At 38.3% G+C, this 19,731-nt stretch overlaps 1 protein-coding gene across 1 annotated transcript in view; it reads left to right on the forward strand.

Moving 5' to 3' along the window:
* The window catches only part of grik5 (glutamate receptor, ionotropic, kainate 5), a 132,440-nt gene that overhangs the window by 47,406 nt on the left and 65,303 nt on the right, over window positions 1-19,731 (forward strand). The gene's annotated exons all lie outside the window — the stretch shown is intronic.

Below are 19,731 nucleotides of genomic sequence, written 5' to 3' on the forward strand. Positions count from 1 at the left end.
CAATTTAATCACCTATGCATTCAAGCTACTTCTTCAAACATTGGCAAAGGCCTGGTCTCTTGATGAGCTCAATAAATTGCAGCGTAGTACCTTGATGCCATGAAGAAGTCTGGACATAAAATTTCCTAATTACTCAATATTCAGCAGTCAATAGTTGAATACTGTGGTTTTATGACTCGGTGAAAGGAATTTGGAAGTACAACAGCTTAGTAAACCACATATGATGACACAGTGAGGTTAAAAGTGCTGAGGCAAAGTCCATAACTACAGACCTGCAATCTTTCTATGGCTTTTAGATTTTCTCAAGAACACCTTCATTGAATGTGTTTCTATGAAAGATCTGCCTTATACCACCAAGTTCAATGAAAAGTTTGACGCAGCACTTATATACTCTCTATATAAGTGCTATACTTAAAGATACCCTAGAGCAGTGAAGTCATGTTCTCTGACTATGACAATTCGTTTATCAGGCTGGGCTGTGACATTTGCCTGAGGAAAAGCCCTTTCCTGACTGTATCATGTTTAAGGTTTGGTGTCGGACGGGGAATCTGGTTCGAATTTGGTTTTCAGCTCATTGAGCTCCTAATGCTGCAGAATACCAAGAAACAGTTTCCTACTTTTAATCCTTTTGGGAATAGTTTAAATATGACCTTTCCAGGGAAGAGGACAGATGCTAAATAACTTCACTGTCTTACCGAAACCTTTGGGAATCATAAGAGTGGCGATTAAGGGTCAAGATTTCTTGTCCGACATCTGTGTCTGAGAAAAATGCTTCCGGTCAAATTTTAGCACTCCTAATTCTTGTGGAAAGCCTTTCCAGAGTTATTTGATCCACTGGTTTGAAGATTTAAAGCTGTTACATTTGCAAAGGTTCGCTCAACATAATAAACGCTGCGGATTAAGAAAGGCATGTCACAGAATATCCTATGAGTGACACAGTGCTTTTGGCAACATATTATAAATTTACACAGTGAACTGTAATAGTTTAATCTACAGGCGTAAAACCTTGTAATCACTCTCGAGCAAAAACATTTTGATTCCCCTACAGCAAGAATTCAAAGGAGGAGAAGTAAGTGAGAGCTGCTTGCTGGAAGGTCTTGTCAAAGAAAAGTAAAGCTTTTCAATATGGATATATCCTCCCTTAAAGGATTTTATTTGTGAGCTACGTTCTTTATTTTAAAAATACATACTCATTGTTATTCTGTTTATAAAATAATCTGCTTTTGCATCTGCACCCTTAAACTATTTATCGTGAAACGCTCAGCAAGCTGAGATATTGCACCTCATTGGTCAAAACTGGTACGATGCACTTGCTTAGTTTTTGCTGGAGGCAAAACTTGCAACATAGCAGAGATCTTGCAGATGTGATGTGGCTAAGATAGGATGGGTGTTGGGGCAGGAGAAGTGTCTTATGAAAAAGTGTTTTTGGTGTGTTTATGGGTTGTTAAAATTCTCAGAGCTTTCAAAAGAGAAAAGCATTCAACTTTTTAAAATACATTACTCTTAACTGCAGTGATTGAACGGCATTGCAGACACCTTTGTTGTTGTTGTTGTTGTTTTTAACTGGCCGATGTCTTCTGCACCTGTTGAACACTGTTTTTGTATTTTGTGTGATCCATAAACACCTGAAAGTTTTCATGCTGCATTCTTCACTGGTAATAATTTAAACACCTTGACAAGCTGTTGAACTATGCTTCATTTCCATTCATCAGAAAGAATGTACGTAATTTCTACCGCTCAGGAGGCCAAAACGATTATCTTTTTTTTAAGACTTGAAAGGAAAGAAAAATACTTATACCTTGTGGAGTTGTTCAGAAATCTAACGTACAAACAACTTTTGTCAAATAAAATTTGCTGAAAACATCCCTTTGTTGATTCATACCAAGATTTGAGACTTTGATATATTTCTGATATAGAAACAAGTTACATAAATGGTTCCTTGACATATTGTCCGTGCTCCAGTTATTCTTAGATGGGTCCAAGACCAGTATTTCTTTTCAGTATTTATGTTTTAAGTTAAATAAGTAATGACAGAAATTGAATGTTTTCCAAATTGAAGGTGGAGTGTCTTGTAACAACATGTAAACTGAGTGTCAAGTGTTAAACTGAGCTGTGTTTAGTCTGAGGTTTTCTCATATGTTTATGTAATTATTGAAAACCGGCACTCCCACAAGTGTTTGTCTCCTGGCATTTTTGGTGTATGTGTGGGTGTGTGTGTAACAGGAGAAGAGCATGGTGACTTGGATGCGTTTCTATATTATAATGAGTCGTTTCATGTGTGAGACGTCCTCGTAACACAGTCTAAAGGTTTTTGTGTCTGAGTGTTTGTGTTTGTGAGCGAGTTGTGATATCAATGCCGACCAGATGACACCAGCTCTTAATGGAGAGTTAGCTTAGTTTACCATGAAGACGACGGTTGCTGTGCCAGCTTTTTTTTTTATTTATTTTTTCTTTCTTTGCCTACTTTCCTGCATGTTTGTGTCAATGAGTGTGTATTTAGGGTATTTATTCGTGTGCGGTCTTTGATGTCAGCTGGTCGTTTCAACTGTTTGCAGTGTTAGATAATCACAAAACACAATCACTCTGATCTATTCCTGAACCTCTGCCATTATATATAGCACGCTTCTCATCCACCCACAAACTCTCTCCATTTGTCTCTCTCATACACAAACACTCGTGCACACTCTACTTTCCATCTCTCCTCTGCTCTGACACTCCTGTCCTGCATCTCATACTCCCACACTCACTATATTTCTGCGTATTATGGTATTACGCTTCTCTTTGCTTTCTCTTCCTCTGTTCTCTAACCTGCATCTCCTGAAGCCCAACTCACCCCCATCACAAACACTTCCCTCTATCCGACCTTTTCCCCTTCCTTGTCACCCTCCAACATGCCTTCTTTGCCTTCAATCACATATGAGCGTGCGGTCGGAGGGGGAGTATTGATCGGACATTTGGCAGACAGGCACAGTAATGGATGACTCTGAATGTACATGTGGTTGGGAAGCAGGGGGGTTGGGGAACAGGCGGACAGGTTGGCTAGTTTAAGCAGCGTCCTGCCAATAACTCACCTGTCCATGTGGAGAACCACCAGGGAGGGGGAATGAAAACTGCTGCAGCAAGCGGCGGCAACATGAGAGGTTGCATTTGACAACTATTAAGCCTAACATTGTGCGTTTTAAATTTTTTTATTTTATGCCATTCTTCCTCTTAGGTAAACAGTTTTGGAACTCAATCTTTCAATTTGGAATAAAATGGCTATCATTTTTAATGGCTCCCTCTATACCATTTTAGGTGATTGGTTTGATTTTTCATTTGGCTATTTGTTTATTTGTGTATAAGAAAGCGAGACTTTATTTTTGTAATTTTGTTTTCTCTCTGCTGTGTTAATTGGAGGTCAAGTGAAGACGCATAAAACCTTTATTACTGGAAGTATTTTGCAATGTTCTAGTAGAAATAACCTGGTGTCTAAAGCTTCATGTGAGGAAGATTTGGATATGCATGTTTTTGTGCCTGAATTTTTTATTTTGCATCAATGTTACTTATTTTTCCTTATTATTTGCTAAATTTGCACTTATTTATACTTTTATCTCTGTTTGCAGTGTTTGGAGCTTTAAATTAGTAATTCAGTAATTAAGTAGTTATTTTATGAAACTTTTTTTTTCTTTTTGTAAAATTTCTTTGTCAGTTACTTTTTACCTCTGCTTGAGTAAAAATATTTTGAAGTAAAGCTACTTGTACACGAGTAAAAGTTTGGTTGTTCTACCCACATCTGAAACTACAGAATTTGAGGTTTTTTTTGTTTTCCATCTGCCCTCTGCTCTCATCTGCAATTCAAAATAAAGCTCCTGAACAAATTATTATTAACTAAAAGTATTCATTTTCACTTAACATTCCATGTTGTAACTGAGGTCACTGTATTGGCAGTGCAACTCTCAGAAGCATATCTGCTTAAATACACAGATATAATCACAAAATCGTTAAACTAACCAGGTAACAAAAGAGTGAGGTAAAAATTCTCACTAAGTCATGCTAAAAAGTGCAAACTCGGTACATTTGATATGCATGTGATGCAAAGGGCTTTGCTTAGTTGGCAAAAACAGAAAAGTCTTTGAGAAAAATCTCCACCTAATAGTTTGAACAGATTTTTCCCTCATATTTTAATTACAACGATTCTGTATCAAAGATGTTTAAAAACTCTGCCTGTCACTTGTGGCAGAATTAAGCTTCTTATTTGCATCAGGCCTTGCTTCGTTGCCCAATTTTGCTTTTGAATTTACTCTTTCACTTTTCTTTTACATTGACTTCTGAAGTTTTTCTTGTGAGAATTCAGATTTCGAAGACTTTAAACCAGCCAAAGCAAATTTCCTTCGACGTTCAAAAGTTGCACAACTTCGCATGCAGTATTTCTTCAACCAGGGAGAATCGTTGCTGACGATTTTCTTATAGTCAAAAGGACAGCAAACATATTTAGTTATTGCCTGAAGCAGTTCAATAAGCGTCTATTTTAAAAAAACACATTGACGCAGCAGATGAACTGAGACAACTACCTGTGAAGCTTCATGAAAAGAGCCTGAAGCCCAATTTAAGTGCTGATTTCCCAAATGACACATTTCAAAGCTGATTAAAACAATTCACAGAATTCTCCCCACTTTTTAGACTAATAGTTACAGAAACGTGTTGTGTGTTACTGCAGACTATAATTGTCAAAACCTTTCTGTCGTAATGCTGGGTGCACCGTGATTGATGCAGAAATAATCAAACCTTTTTTAGATACACCTCGCCAGTATCAGGTCGACACCATTTTTTTCCAGTAATAAGTGCCTCGTTCCTTATAGCGGAAGAGATTCAACAAGTTATTAGAAATGTTTCTTTGAGATTCAAGTTCCTATTGATAATACTGTTGCTTCATTGATGCAGATTTGTTGGCTGCACAGACGAAACACAAATCTCCTGTTTCACCTACAGGGTGGAAGTGAAGTCATTCACTTCATTCCAGATAAGAGTTTGAATCAATAATTGAAGTACTTGTCAACTAACTGAAATATTACACTGTCTGTACCCTGAGAGATGGTTGTGTATGAGATTGTTAGTAGATCAACAGTTTTTGAGATATTTGAAGTTACTTTCACAAACTTATTTTTTTACTTTCTGTTTGCTCAATTTGAAGTTGAGCGACTGGTGATTAGCACGCCAACTTGCTAAATGCATTCACCTGCTGCCATGTGATGCCTGGGCTGCTGTTTGTGTTCACAAATATTTTATTATATGATTCTAAAAAGCTGCTTAGCATCAATTAATAGCAAAAACATAACATTGCTAACGGTGAAATATCTGCACTCGGTTATCAAAAAGATGTTTGCACTGTTACATCTCTGGTCTCAAGTCAAAAGCTGATGAATAAATACAGAAACTGCAGGGACCGGTCTTTCCTGCCGGGTTTTGTTTTGCATTTATCTCAGACAGGCAGGATATCATAAAAGCTATTTTGAAAACCGCAAAACAAATGTATTTGTTCCGTATTCTCTGCTGCACTCCTGGAAAAAAAAAAAAAATGCCACTGCAGCACAGACAGCAGTATGAGCACAGATTGAGACATGCACTGCAGTTAAAATGCTAATATAGGCAATTCAATTAAAAGTACCTCATTTCCTTTGGCCATAACGCTGTTTTGTTGAGTTGTGTGTCCACTCGTATGGATTATTATGGGAAACAGAGAGTGGGTTTATTTTCTCTGGGGCAGAATCTGAACATACTTGCAATGGTACAATGGTTGCAATGGTAGCAGAGTTGAATGCAGCCTCTTTGACAGCAGACGAACATCTTTGCTACGTGAGGCTGATCTGGAGAGAACCGGTGATATTTGTGTCAAGGCTGTGCACCATTAGAAGTACAGTACTGTGTGTAAATAAACCCCGAGAGTGACTCGTATGCTGCTTGCCAACACCTGCAGTGATCACATTATCCCTGCCCAAACCGGTGCGGTGTGTGTATCATTAGTATCAAAACCGCACGTGCGTATTACCTCCCTTCCTGCTGTGCAGCTGTTTGGCATTAACGTTACATCACATTGTTTCTGCAGCATGTCACACCACACATTATATCACTTTTGTCGTCAAAACTCCTTGTTGTTCTAAATTATTCTCATTGAAGTTATACACGCAAACGGGGGGGAAACACAGAGACTGGCGGTACTCTACAAATAGCAGTTCAGATAAATAAGCAATTGAATAAACACACATTTTGTCATGAATAATTAAGACAAACCTGACCTAGATTAACTAACATGAATGAGTGATTCTAATTCGAGCTGCTAGTTGTAAGCCGTGTAAATAATGAATGTGGGTATTTGTAATTCTGTAGTAAGTCGTGGAACTTCTAAGGCTAATGTACCATGGGCTAACTAAATACATTATACATTTATTCACCAGTGCCTGGGACAAATTTACTGAACAATGGAGCAAACAAATGCTAATTCCGCATTAAACATGGTGCTGTTGCATAAATATTCACAGACTTTTTTTCTTTTAGCATATGTTGTCACATATTAGCATAGAGCTGGCAGAGGGATAACCAGCAATTTAGCATGAAAAAGCCAAGCAGAATGCAGTGCAGCAGTGTTTGACCAGTGAAAGGCAACCTGAATTACTTAATTAACCTTGTGAAGGTTGCATTATGGTCACAGAAACATGTGCCCATACAAAAGCACAACATACCCGTACAAATATCCACTGTGGCTCTTTGTGTTGTTATAATTACTGTCTCTGCTGCTGTGATCCAGTCTTTCTGCTAAGCTAAATTGGGTTGTTGAGGTGGACTGGACAGGCAATTTTTCCTGCCTGGGAGGAACATTAAATATTGACCTGGAGTTGAAATCAAAGCCCTGAAAGCCATTCAGAATCTGTGAGAAACTTTTTGATCATCTGGTATTTTATTACGTCCTACAATGCTGGGCTCTAAAGCTCACACAACTGTGCAAAGAATCCTTTTGTATGACGAGATAAAAATTAAAAGGTGATTAAAATGTAAGTTCACTTTGCTTAAATGCTGGATGTGTCTGCCTAAAGGCATACGCTGCCACGTAAAATGATTTGTGTCACCCTAAAGCCAGTACATCCAGCCACCTTCAGATAAGTGTAAACCTTTGTGCTAAACTCAAGTCGTTTGCAGCAGCTTGCAGATTTCCCTCCATAATTGTACTAAATTTACATCCAATAATATTTTCATCAATTTTGAACAGCTTCCATGCTGAAAAAACAAACCTGCAGCATAGTACTGCCACCACCATGTGTCACTATAATGAATGCATGGCGTGCAGAGTGATGTGCAGTGTCACATGGTAACCTGATTGAAGTTGAGGTTTGCTCTCATCTGACCAGAGCACCGTTTTGCGTGTGCTTGCTGTCTTTTACAAGCAACAAACTGCTCTAAGCATAAGTGTTATGATTTTCTTCATTCCACTTTGTCATAAAGGGAATGTTTTTATCGTGCTTGAGTGGTTGTTGGTATGACAACAGATTCTCAGAACCTCTTCATTGCTTCCCTAATCACTGCTGTCCTTGTCCAAATTTGCAATTTCATCACAGTTGTCACTTGGAGGGTTTGCAATTGTGCCAAACCCTGTGTGTGCTTTGGTCTTTGTTATGCTTGTTCACTAATTTTCTCTAATAAACTTCTGAGGATATTTAGAGAAAATGACCTTGAAAACCATGTATAATTTTTCTTCTACTTACGCACTACTTTGTGTTGGTAGTTGTAATTTTATAAAACGTAAAAAGTTGGAGGTTCAAATACTTTTGCAAGGGACTATATAAAAAAAAAAAAAAAAGAACAAAAACAAAATCAATCTTGCCCCAATAGTTGGTACAATTATTTTAATTCAAAACTTTGTTAAGCAACATATGGCAAATTGCATTTCCTAATTGTTAATTTAGCAAAAGCTAAACAATATGTAGAGCTAGTGTGAACAATTAAGTGCAGCCCGTGATTGATTAGATTTTAGAATCAGCTCTGGCAGCAATAACTCGAGGTAATCATCTTCTGTTTTAACCCAATCACTCTTCCAGATCATTGTGAAAGCCTTCCGGCCAACCTTTTTGTTACAGCACTGCTTCAGTTCATTAAAGATTAAAAGGCATTTGTTTGTGTGGAGCAACTTTAGCTGACAGGCCTGTTGCAACACTGTAAATAATGATGTTGAAAACATGCAATATCAACGTTCTGCTTGGAAAATATTGCAGTGATACTTTCTTCCTTCCCTGATTATTCCTAAATTGTTTTGAATGAAATGTTGGTGCAAGAAGAGATGGCAGAAGAGTCACAAAATGAAGATGGAAACACACAATACAGTGATGTCTTCCATTCTCTTTAAATTGTAATTTTGAAATGTTAAGTCGAACAAGGTCAACTATTTGACATTAGTTCGTACTACAGCAAGAGAAACACCATGACTGTTTTTTAAAATGAAAAATTAACTCTCCCGTGCCGCATGATTGCAGGGTATAGTGGCGGTTGGCAAAATTGCCTCAGTGTATGAAGACCTACATCAAGTTGAAGTCGGTTTTTCTGTGTGCAGAATTCTGGAGGTTTTGTCAAAGCGTCTGTTCAGGGTTGAATCCTGATTTCCCTGATGACTTGCAGGATAGGTTCCCGCCTCACTTTGACCCTAAACAGGTTAGAACGTTTGGAAGATGGATGGATCGATTGAATTTCGATTTTGAGCAAAGCAAGGTACATTCAGGTACATCTATTTGTGAATAGATCTTGGTACTCTGGTGTTAGCATGAAAGTTTCTGACTGTCTCACTTTTCTGCACTTTTGTTTTTTTGTGTATATCACTGTCACATTGTCCCAAATCTGCCTTGCATGTGAATGGTGTATGAACATAATAATGCTTAAATAAGTGTTATACTTGAGTAATTTAGAGACATAATAAATACCACACATCTTCCCCACTGTTATGGATCTTATGAAATTTATCCTCAAATGTCGAGGGAAAGAACAGAAAATCAGCTGGGCAGAGCTTATTAAAAAAAATTATTCAGTGATAATACTGGTAAAAATATAATGAGGATATTGGTTGTGATAAACTCGCATATTTCCAGCCTATTTTTTTTTTTTTGCCAACTATGTGCACAACACTCTGTGACCCGTAAACATCTTGGGTGTTGTAATCTGAGTCAGGTATTCACAGCTTTTGCAGTTACGCTCCATCCAACCCTCTGATTGTCCTGTTAGCATGCAAAGGATGAACCTTTGACACTTGGCATATATTAGCAAACAATTAGTGCATTCCAAACAGTCCTTTATAATATGAATATTGTGTACGCTGACATTGCAATGGCAATGTAAGGTATTTTAAAAAATGATGTGCGCATCTCAGCTGACGGGTTCAGAGTAAAATTGTGTTGTTGGATTTAATGATGCAGCAATTACTGATGGTCTGTGCAAAACTCAACTTTTTAGGTCTTTTTTGACACCTGTTTAACTTTAATCCTTCATATTGAGCTTGATGAACTCTTTTCAATGCCTCATTGCTTCTTTGTTGCCAGCTTGATTTTTTGACATGAGCCCAATATCTTCATCTTGGTTTGTGTTTTATGAGGCAGGTCAGAGAAAAATTAGTTTTTCCTGGTTTTATGATGAAGGAACCGTTTTGTGAATGAGACTGTAGTTACTCTAAATGATGATACGCTGTGCAGATGGTCTGTCTCCATAGCAGGATTGATGAAGATTTACTCAAATGCTTGAAGTGTCTCATACAGGGAGGGAATCCGATGTACTTTCTGATCAGTTCAGCTAATAATTAATTAACAAACCACCTGTTATGTGTAAAGCATCTGACTTTCTTTCCTAGATTATCAGACCATTATTGAGAATAGAAAAAAGTAAAAAAAAAAAAAAGCACAAAAACAACAACCTAAAACTAAAGTAGCAGACTGGTGAGTTTATACCCTTCATCCAAAAACATGTGTAGCATACAAAACAGGGGTTTATGGAACAATTTGCATAACAATAGCAAGCAAACAGCTTGGAAATTGCAATCAAATTTAATAAAGGGGATTCGCTCATTTGTGTTTTTTCCTCGATCTTTAACCTCATCTAGAAATCCAGACTTTTTTCACTGGAGTTCAACTCTAAAAAGCATCCTCACATTTGGGTACTTGTTTTTTTTACTGTTTAGCTTTTTGCATGACAGTGACAGCTGTGGGCTGTCAGGCCACAAACTAGTAGATGACACATTTCTTGTTACAGTCATTGAGTTTTATTAAATATACTCTATGCCCTGTTTGAAAAAAGCAGTTTATTGTTTTGATGCATACAGTGATCGTTCAAGAAAATACACTTAATCTCTCGGGAAACTTTGAAGCAATCAAGGTCCTCGCTTTCCTCTTTTATCCCATCCGACATCCTTATAGGTTTGTTCACTCAGCCTGAAAAGTACAGAGCAGAAGAAGATGCTGCTTCCTCCGGGCATTTGAAAACAATTTGAAAGCAGTCCTGTTGGAAATGGGCTTAACACAGATGGATACACATATAAAAGCATTTTATGCAAAGGAGGACAAGTTTTGAAAAAGCCCAGACACTGCCACTTTTTAACTATTCTTATTGGATCTCGACGCCTCTCCGCTCCCATCCCTTCCCTCTGGAGTCAGTTCTGAGATCACTTATGAAGTGATGTTTCCTATTGAGTGGAGAAGATCAATTTCAGGCTCAAATCATCCAAACCAGAATATCTTGAGAAGTAATGTCACGTATGCAGGCTAAGTGTTAAATAATTTCAGAGGGAGCAAAATTCTGATGAATATCAACCATTAGCCTCTAGTTAGACCCGGGAATCTAAACACGTAATTAAATGACTAATCTGATCTGATTAATATGTATTACAGCTGCTTGAACAGCTCAGTACGACTAATATCAATAAGAATTGCACACACCGTCTTCAGGCAATTTGCATAACATAAATACCCGTAAATTAAACTTCCAATTTGAATACAGTTGCAGCAAAATTGGAAACTTCTGGTTTTAATTCGCCTTAGGAAGGATTTTGAGGATTACACCTATAAATGTACATGTATTTATAGGTTTAGAGGCTTGTAAAGTCAGATTTAAGAAGCAGTGTAAAATCTAATATCTTGCATAACCCTGGAATCGCCGGCATGTGTGCTTGGTTTTGAATGAAGTACAAAAGACAAAACAAAGGGAGTGACATCAACCAAGGTCACAAGCTCAATTCATTGCCATGTTTTTCTCCAACATAAGACCAAATGGAAAAAAAGATCCCTTGGGGCTTTATTGTTTTATACTGTCACTTCTGTGACCTTTTATAAATTGATGGTTCTGTTCTTTTTTCTTCTTTAATGAAATTGCCCTTAAAAATGTGCTCCGTTATTTAATCTAATACAGCCACCAGGCAGCCACTCGCAATTTTTCCTCTTTTATCTGTAACCACAGCTGTGCATGTGCACAATATAAAACGCTAATTTTTTTGCATTATTGCAAGTATTTATTTTTTATTTTTTCCCCGTTTCCGGATACCATATTTGGTTATAAGGTTATGCTGACACAATAAGAACATGAAGGCCAAGTCCACTAATACCTACAAATACTCAGACTTTGGATTGCCTGAGTCAACACAGATCGGCGGCTGCTAGACTTGCATGGCATTATTCATGGCTTACATTCACCATCTGGCAGCTGCAACAAAGAACAGCTCTCAGCTATTTTAGCAACAGAGTCAAAACTAAGAATGTATTTTTCATGTCTTTATCCCAAGGCAGCCTTTCAAACAGGGAAGTGTGTAGTAAGATGAGGCAAGATGATCACGTTTAGGGTTCTTAGTCTGTAAAAAAATACAGTTTTATTTGGGTATATTCCACATCTGGATAAGTCTGGGGAATATTTGTGTTTGCAGGTTTAATTGTCTGTCCAATATTCATCCATCTTCCATAGGAGGCTCACAGTAGAGAACCCTGCACATTTGCCATTAAAAAACCCAATTAAATTCTGTAGAAACTATCTGGTGTTTAATTACAATGTTTAGCAGGTTATTAAGAAAGTATGATGGGGAAAAAAGTTTTGATTGAGGTAGGAAGTTTAAACGTTTTTTTACATTTCTCAAATGCCTCTAAATGTTGGCGTTGCAATCACTGATAAAAAAATTTTTTTCAGCGATTGCTCCAGTGTTACAGATGGACCTTTTCTTGGAGGATTCCATTACTGTACCTAACTGTCCATCTGAAATTCTGCAGTAACAATAAAACACACTTTTTTTTCTCCCCCAAATTCTTGCACCATTTCTCTTTTCCTCCATGGAAAGAAAATCTCTCTGCTTTCTTTGTAATATCTATTTAATCATACTCAGTAGTAATAGTCTAAAGACATGATGAAAGATATTGCATGTAATATTCATCTCTGTAAGGAAGCACATCCATTCTTTTTCTGAATTAGAACATTGGTTTGCCCTACTTTTTTTTTTTTAACTAAAATGTTATTTTGCGTTGATGCAAGTGAATTCTTTGCAGTTGTTGAGGCGAGTCAGAAGAGTGCAAGTCGGAGAGAATTTGTCTCTCGCCCGGAGCAGCTGAAAACAAACCAGATTTGAGCATGATGCTTTCTGCGGAGCAAATTAGTACAGATGAAAACACAAACCAGAAGCCCCACATGTAAGCTAAAGAGACAAAAATGCTGAAGACGCTCACTTGCTCCCTTTTTCCCTGCATTTGTTTTTTCTTTATTTTTTTCTCTTCTACCGACCCCATGTTAACAAAAAAGAAGTACAACTGATCCCAAATTAGAGGGAGGTGAATTTGAATATCATTGGAAAACTTAAATCACTCATTAAGATACTAACACATTTCAAATGTTTATTTCTTCTCATTTTAATGACTGTAACTGATTGAAAATAAAACCCAGAATATTTTAGGAAGGTTGAAAATTGCACAATTAAATTAAAAAATTGTATTTCTGACCCCGAAATATTGATCTAATGTAGTTTGGGCTCTATTTACATGAACTACTGCATCACAGAGGAGTGACATGGAGGCGATCAACCTGTGACTCTGTTCAGGAGGCCTGGGATGCTTTAATATATATTTTTTTGTTTTGTTTTCAATGGGAAAAATTGCATTCACACATTTAAAAACTATTCTTAAACATGCTCCAGAGAATTGAAAAGAGTTTGCCCTCCATATTCACGTGGAAAGCGAAAACGCATCTTTTGTGAAAATGCTCAGTGGTTAGCCCAACCTCTAACCTGACCTACAACCCCAAACGTCACGCACTCCATACAAAACTGCTCTGTTGCTCACTTTTGTTGTTTTCTCGTTGTGAATGCCGCTAAGCTCGTTTTGGAGGCTTTGTGCGCATGTCCCATGCTCCATGTTTTGCCCCACTTGCAGATCCGAGAGGCTAAAAACAGCTGCTGTGACTTTGGACTTGATAAACACAGTAGACCAACAACAGCAGATGACACAACTCCTCAAATCATCACTGACTGTGGAAACTTCCCACTGGGTCTCAAGTAACTTGGACTCTGTACCTTTCCATTTTTCCTCCATACTCCAGGTATTTGATTTCCTCATGAAATGCAGAATTTACTTTGATCTGACAAAAGTGACTTTTGGACCTGAGCAACAGTCCAACCCTTTTAATCCTTGGTCCAGGAAATATGTTTCCATTGATCTATCTGGTTCAGCAGTGGCCTGACATAAATAGCGCAACAATTGTATTTAACATCCTGGACACATCTGTGTTTGGTATTTCATCCCCAAACTCCAGCATTGCCCTATTTTATACTCAAGATAGCAGCGTGTCAGTTGGTAGCCCATCATTTTTTTTACTACTCATGTTTCCTTCCACTTAATTTTCCTTTAATATACTTGATAACGGCTCGTTCTGTAGGTTGTCAGTAGCTGCTTTTGTGGGCTTTCTCACATTTTTTTGTACTAAAATCTTTTGTTGGTAATTAGAAAAAAAAAAATCATTACTCGTTACCCGTTTGAAATATACCAGCAAAATTGAACTGAACAATTGAATTTCTGAAATAAATAGCACTTTTGGTATTCTATTCAACTGAGATGGAGATCTGTTGCAATCATGCAGCACACACACTTTGAAATCAGGTGCATTGAGCAGCAATTGATCCAGGCAACACTGCAAAAACACACACTCTTTTTTGTTTCTGTCTCTCATTAGAAGATAAAAAAACAAACCACACATATATGGGCAACAACTGCTGCAGTGACACAGCTCCACTTTCCACTTCACACAAGCAGCGGGTTCTGACTTTCTGATCTCTCTTTTACCTGTTCCATCACCAGCTCCTCTCCGTCTCCCTCACACTCCTCCCTACTCCCACTTCTTCCTCCTCCTCTCATCTTTAACTCTGTTGCCACGGCAGCAAAACCTGACAATGAGAGAGAGAGAGAGCGAGAGAGAGAGGAAAGGGTGGAGAGACACATAAAGAACAAATGCCATCTGAGTCATTTAATCCCCACCCGGTGTATACGTGTTTGTGTTTATGTGTGCATGAAGGCAAATATGTTGGAAATGTTTGTGTGAATCTCTGTTTATCTGCTTTCTGTGAGTGTGTGTGTATTTGTGTGCGAGTGTGGCGCGTGGGTGTCCAAGTGGGAGAGCTGTGTGGATGCGGTTCATCAGTTCATCACAGAACTGTTGTGGTGCAAAGGCAAACTCGCAGACCTTTGTCGGTCTCACCGCATGTCGCCGGGCTGCTTCCGTTTTCCATTTCATGTTCGCTGTAAATGGGTTCTCATTCGAAAAAACTAAATTCTCCAGGCAGCCGTACAAATGTTTGTGTGTCTGGGCTTTGAACGATCAAACAAACACAACTTCTGTCTGTGAAACGCTTCCCATAATTTAATGAAATTTCCTTTGCTGAATGGCGATAGAAGTGATGAAAATCCTGAGAGCAGATGCTAATGCGAGGAAACCCTGGTGACACTGCATCAGTTCGAGTTGAGCTGAATCAGAACTATGTGGCATGCAGATTTCTCTGTGGGCGTGCAGAAATCTCAAAGAAGACACAAAACAACTATACTCGCACAGGAGAAAAGACTTTAAGGAAGCAGAAAAAGYACAAAACAATCAGAATAAAACTCTGGAAAAGCGATTCAGTGAGACAGCCCCGCTTTTCAGTTGGCTGGCTCTGCATGAGCTTGTTAGGAGAAAGGGAAAGACTACAAAAGAGCAAAAAAACTGCTAAAAGTTACAGAAAATTTAAATCATAAGGCATGCATTGTATAAAAGTAGGCTCTGTCAATGCTAATTTACATCTAAATTAGAACCACACATCATTTTAACTTTGCATTTTAACTTTAGTCTACATAAACACAAAAATGTACTTGCAATTTTAAGCCCGGTTTCATCCAGTAGTAGTTCTTGTAGGGTCTCAGGAGGATTCATCAATAAGTTTAATGTAGGTTACACCCCTGACAAGTCATGAGTTTATGAATAGGAACCATAAACAGTGTAAAAACTGCCATGCACTCTACTAAAACCTAATTACAGTTTTATGGCTAATTAACCAAATGCTCTTGCTTAATTGTGGAGAACTTGGGGAGAACTCGCACATCCACGGTTAGAACACGAATGCTCCACAGAAACGTGCTCCCAACCCTAGAGAATAAGCAAAACGGCTCGTAAAGATGTTGACCGAATCTGACGAGAAAATCATTATTTACAGTAAAACTAATTCTGTACCAACATGGGCTGAAAGGCCACTCAGAGGAAGAAGCCATTGCTCCAAAAGAAACAAAAAAGGCCAGATTAAAGTTTAGTAGAGATTAAACCTTTATGAAACTAAAGTTGAAGTGTTTGTCTATGATGAGCATTATTGCATTTGCAAAAGGGAACAGCTTACAAGGTTGAGAACTCCTTCCTGCTGAAGGGATTGGCCGTCTTGACACAACAGATGACACAATATCTTCTGACATCACTAAGTCAAATCTTGGACACAAATAGGTTTTCCAGCTGGACCATGACCGTAACCATACCACCAAATGAGTTGCAAATTGTTTTAATGTTCAGGAATGGTTTTCCCTGAGCTGTGACTTTAGTTCTGTGGAAACATTGTAGAAAGAGATGAAACTGATTGGAAGAAAGATGGCTCACAAACCGTATTCAGCTTTGCTAGACAGGAGAAATAGGCCAAAATACAAGTAAACCATTGAGGGAAGCTTGCAGAACGATGCGTATCACACAATCTTTGACTGAAATCCTTCAGCTTGCAAGGTTGTTCTACCAAATATTGAGAGAGAAGTATGTCAACTTCTTCATTTGAAAAACATAGATAAGCTGGGAAATAGAAATAATTTCAGTAATCCTAACTGGTTTAAAATAGGGGAAGTTTAGTCTTAATTAATGTCAGACGGAGAAAAAAAAAAATGAAGTGTTGTTTTATGCAACGAGGTGGTTTCAGCTGTATTTTCCTCCGGTGCATATTTGGCATTTCTCCAGGTACTTTAGCTTCCTCTCCCAGGCCAGGGACAAGCATTTTCCTTTAACTGATTTCTCTAAATTGCCCTCAGGTGTATAAATAGTTGCCTCCTGTGTTTCTCTGCGCTGCCCTGTGATGGATTGGAGGTGACCTGTCCAGGGTTTCTGCTGTTTCTCGCCCAATAACTATTATGATATCTTATACATTAATCTTTTCCCTTTCTCCATGCTTAACAGCATATAGTACATCCACTTACAGTCAACTCTATTAGTTTGTTTGAGTACTTTCATAAATTGATATATAGATGTATATCAGTCCTCTATCTGGACCGAGTTTAAACCTCTATCTACATTGGATGTCCTGCACTTGTTTTTTTTTTTTTGGTTCTGGTTTTACCAAATAGCTGTAAATCATTATAATGTGGAGTTTCACAGTGGATCAAGTTGCTCACAGTAACAAAGTCGTGGCTTTAAATATCAGATATCGCTTTCCTTTGTGGAGTTTACGTGTTCTCTCTGCCGATAGGATGTCGATCATTTATGTTCCCATTAACTGAACTACTAGGCATTTAACGAAAAGTTTTTAGTGTTAGACTTCGAACTCACAGACCTACAAGTACAGGATTAATGGAGCTCATATGTGCTGCAGAATTATAGTTTGTGTGTTTGTCGCACCAACCAGCCCAGATGGCAACCAACTATCTGGATGAGGGATATTTATGTACTTGAAGGAACATTTTTTATTTTTTTCTGGCATTCAGGTTTTGTTTCCTGAGGTCATTGCTGTTTTTTCTCAGACTAAAGAGTTCAAGTTATTCAAAAATATTTTCCCCAGACCTAATAGAGTTACAACACTGAACCATACAGAGGAGAGAGCTTTTATGTTTGTTTCCCCTCCTGCATCTCAGATGTTTCACCAAGACTTTGTCTACTTTTTAAGAAAAGACCGTCTCTCCTGGTTTGCACGCTAAGTTCTCCGGCTCTACAGGTGTGCTGAAGTCAGCTGAGCGCCTGCAGGTTGCCGTGGTGCAAAGGTTAAATAAAAAGATTGCATCCAAACATCTTACTGTGTGCGTACCACTCAGCGGAATGAACCATGCTGATAATTTCAATCAGAGTGTATTTTGTTTGCTTGATTACGCTGCACTCGATGTTGAACAGTTGTCTCCCCTGTCTGCAGAGGCAGGGGGTCTGTCTAAAATTAAAATAATCATAACTGAATTTCTAACTCATAACTGATTTTCAAGTGCTTTGGTTTCTCTAGAATACTAGACGTGTATTAGTCATACTAAAACTTAAAAAAAGTGATAGTTTTGTTCTTGTTCCTTTATTTGATTCGTCTAGTTTTTTTTATGCATTATGCCTCTGAAGTTTTTAGTGAAACCTTCTAAAATGGTGGCAATATTCAGCTTTCACAAGAACAAATTCATACTCTGCTCATGCCTATTAGAACTAGTTCATTTTAATACTTTATCTCTTAAGAAATCTTACATTCCCAACTCTCAGATGAACTAAATCACATTTGTTTATCAAACTTTTATGAAGGAAACCTCCTGAAATGACTTAAAATTCACCATAGCTTTTTTTACATCCACATTGTCATCATCGATCTGCTTTGGCGTACAGAACTTTGCTGTTGAGCTCTGCCAGTTTTTAACATCCGTTTGCTTCTCTTTTTACGTTGTTTTCACATGCAGCTTTTGGACCCACCTGGATTCCCACAAAAGCTGCAGTGTACAGAAACCTATTTTGTTTCTGGGGTCTAATTGCAAAAACAGAAGGAAATACTTGGACGGAAAAGTGGCATATTAGAATTGAAATCCTTTTTCTCAAAAATAATTACGTACTCCTTAAATAATTTTTTGCCGCTTCATAGGTAATTTGAGGTCAGTCTACTCTGTTTATTGTCCTATATTTATGGGTAAGTTTATCAAAGAAAGACGGTTCAAATAAAGCTATAAAAATCAGTTGCTTTATTTGTGCTTAATGGCGTCTGGATGGGACGACACGCACACATGGTACAAACAGAACCTCACATGGATCATTGCAGCTTTAATGATCAAGGCACAGGCCTTCTGTTTTTACTGCTAGGCTAGAAGTGACGGAGGAAAAGCATTCATTTTTTCCACAGCAAGAGGAAATAAAATAAACTTCTGTATTGGCATTTTCGACAGGAAATTGTTGAACTGTGTCCTGAGTTTGGACTTCACAGCAGAAATTTACTCTGAAATATAACACTGTTTAATGTCACCACAGTAAATGTAAGATGTCCTTAAATATTAGCAGCTTTAGGAAAGTGTTTGAAGACAGGCAAGTAATTATCTCAATAAAAATGTAAATTCGTTTTTTTTCTCTCAAACTAAAATAGATGCTTAAAAGTAAATTGAGGAAAATTTTAAGTATTGGCTTTATTCATTAGGATATTATCCTTGAACATGAATAAAGCTCAATGATTAAAAATTTAATCTGCGTATTTTTAATCTTCAGTGCCTAATTACCTCATTAATATCAGAACCAAGTTTACCATTCATTTAGTACTTAAATAAGAAAGGGATGTATCTGGAGTAGCGTTCATGTGAAACACTGATTCTTACTGACAACCCTCCATTCCTGCTCAGACATTGCTCTCTTTCCAGTGCCGTGTGTAATAATGTCACTGCTGCGTTTCCAAGGCTTTGTTCAGATCGCAAATTTTCAATCTCCAATCAAGCCGCGAGGCGAACGAGTTCAAGGATGGCCTCCTAATTGTGATTAAACTGCTGCGCTGACGTCAGCCGCAGCTGCAACAAGTGCATCGACAGCCACAGACAAAAAACAGCTCTCCTTTTTTAAACAGTTCCTGGGGAAAGGAATAAACCGAGAGCCATGCTCCACCTCCGCTCCACTCACACACACTTACTGCCTGAACAGCGGGTGGTACATATGCATGCAGCAAGGCTGAAATGCAAACTCGCTGCTGGCATGTTCAAACAAATCACACGCAGCCGTGCACCGGGATGCGGAGACTTTGAGAAAACAAAACGGCCTGCTTGCATACCAGCACACACACACACACACACACACAATGTTCTTTGCTGCTTCTTGGAGAGCTCATGCAGATTGTTGGAGCTGGTGTGTACGTTTGAGCCTGACGTGCTCAGATGTGACAGTGTCGCAGGAGAACGGTGGTTCCCCGAGCAGCCTGTGTCACAGACTGAGGGCCTCTTTGTCAAGGAGAATACTGGGCAGAATTTATCCATGTTCAATGAACAGAGGGGGCGGACGGCGAGGTGG

Source organism: Poecilia reticulata, linkage group LG16 (assembly GCF_000633615.1).
Source record: "Poecilia reticulata strain Guanapo linkage group LG16, Guppy_female_1.0+MT, whole genome shotgun sequence".
Taxonomy (NCBI): domain Eukaryota; kingdom Metazoa; phylum Chordata; class Actinopteri; order Cyprinodontiformes; family Poeciliidae; genus Poecilia; species Poecilia reticulata.